The sequence below is a fragment of the Peromyscus leucopus genome, chromosome 8b (assembly GCF_004664715.2).
Source record: "Peromyscus leucopus breed LL Stock chromosome 8b, UCI_PerLeu_2.1, whole genome shotgun sequence".
Lineage (NCBI taxonomy): Eukaryota > Metazoa > Chordata > Mammalia > Rodentia > Cricetidae > Peromyscus > Peromyscus leucopus.
In genome coordinates this window covers 34,233,131-34,235,001 of record NC_051086.1, presented here as the reverse complement: position 1 = coordinate 34,235,001, position 1,871 = coordinate 34,233,131, and the positions used below count along the sequence as shown (strand labels likewise).

General features: G+C 43.4%; 1 pseudogene; it reads left to right on the top strand.

Moving 5' to 3' along the window:
* Positions 1 to 268: 268 nt before the first annotated feature.
* Positions 269 to 921, top strand: LOC114683051 (annotated as a pseudogene).
* Positions 922 to 1,871: the final 950 nt, after the last annotated feature.

Below are 1,871 nucleotides of genomic sequence, written 5' to 3'. Positions count from 1 at the left end.
TGCAAGGAAAAAAGAGCAAGTAACATATAAAGACAGAACTATTAGAACTACCCTGACTTATAATGGCTTCTTTAAGCCAGACAGCCTGGACACATGTACTTTAGTCTCTAATGAACCAGATGTCAGCCCATATTACCATACCCAAAAAACCTTTCAATCACCACAGGACTCGTGGACAGGCATCCTGAGCTCGAAGAGGCCGGACTCGGAGTCGTCACCTTGAGCCTTGCATCTGAGAACCTCCAGCTAATTTGTATAACTACTGTCACGGAAGCTGTGTGTTTTTCAGCACCTTTGTAAGCGATGGCTGCCATCAGGAAGAAACTGGTGATTGTTGGTGATGGAGCTTGTGGTAAGACATGCTTGCTCATAGTCTTCAGCAAGGACCAATTCCCAGAGGTTTATGTGCCCACAGTGTTTGAAAACTATGTGGCAGATATCAAAGTGAATGGAAAGCAGGTGGAGTTGGCTTTGTGGGACACAGCTGTACAGGAAGATTATGATCGCCTGAGGCCTCTCTCCTATCCAGACACTGATGTTATACTGATGTGTTTCTCCATTGACAGCCCTGATAGTTTAGAAAACATCCCAGAAAAATGGACTCCTGAAGTCAAGCATTTCTGTCCCATGTGCCCATCATCCTGGTTAGGAACAAGAAGGATCTTTGGAATGATAAGCTCACAAGACGGGAGTTAGCCAAAATGAAGCAGGAGCCGGTAAAACCTGAAGAAGGCAGAGATATGGCAAAGAGGATTGGCGCTTTTGGGTACTTGGAGTATTCAGCAAAGACCAAAGATGGAGTGAGAGGTTTTTGAAATGGCCACGAGAGCTGCTCTGCAAGCCAGACGTGGGAAGAAAAAATCTGGGGGCCTCATTTTGTGAAGCCTTGTGCAAGCACAGCCCTCATGCCGTTAATTTTGAAGTGCTATTTATTAGTCTTAGTGTATGATTACTGGCCTTTTCATTTATCTATAATTTACCTAAGATTACAAATCAGAAGTCATCTTGCTACCAGTATTTAGAAGCCAGCCATGATTATTAATGATGTCCGACCTGTCTGCCCAGCCAGGGTCTTTCTGACACTGCTCTAACAGCCCTCTCTGCTCTCCACCTGACACCAGGTGCTAAGGCAAAGAATTTCTTAACTTCTTGCTTCTTTCTAGAAAGAAACAGTTGGTAACTTTTGTGAATTAGGCTGTAACTACTTTATAACTAACATGTCCTGCCTCTCCTCTGTCAGCTGCAAGGACCTCTGGTGAGTCACTACTTCAGAGCTTTCCTCCTTAACGGATGCCATTGGCAGAGCTCTGGGGAAGGCATCCAGTTTTTTGAAAACTTGCTCAGCCAGAAAGGCCCAAGTCCACGCAGCTGTGGCAGAGTCACAGTTCTGTGGTCTCATGTTAGTTACCTTATAGTTACTGTGTAATTAGTGCCACTCAATGTATGTTACCAAAAATAAATATATCTACCCCAGACTAGATGTAGTATTTTTTGTATAATTGGATTTCCTAATACTGATATTTGTCATTCCCACAGGAAGTGTATTGTGGTTTTCTTTTCTTTTTTCTTTTTTAAAGAAAGTGTATTTGGAAATAAAGTCAGATGGAAATTTCATTTTTTAAATTCCCATTGTTTCACTCTCTCTAATAAAATATGGCCATATCTTATTCAGCCCTATATATTCAGCCATATATATCATTCCAGTGCCCCTTTCCAGACTGGACTAAGTAAACAGGACTTTGGTTTCACGCCTGAGGCAGTTACTCCTTGGAGGGGGCACGGCCTTTCTCACTGGACTGGCAGGGTCTGGCTCTCTCTAAGTTCACAGTGCTCCTTTATCCACACTGCATCCAAGGTGCCTCCCAGAGAGC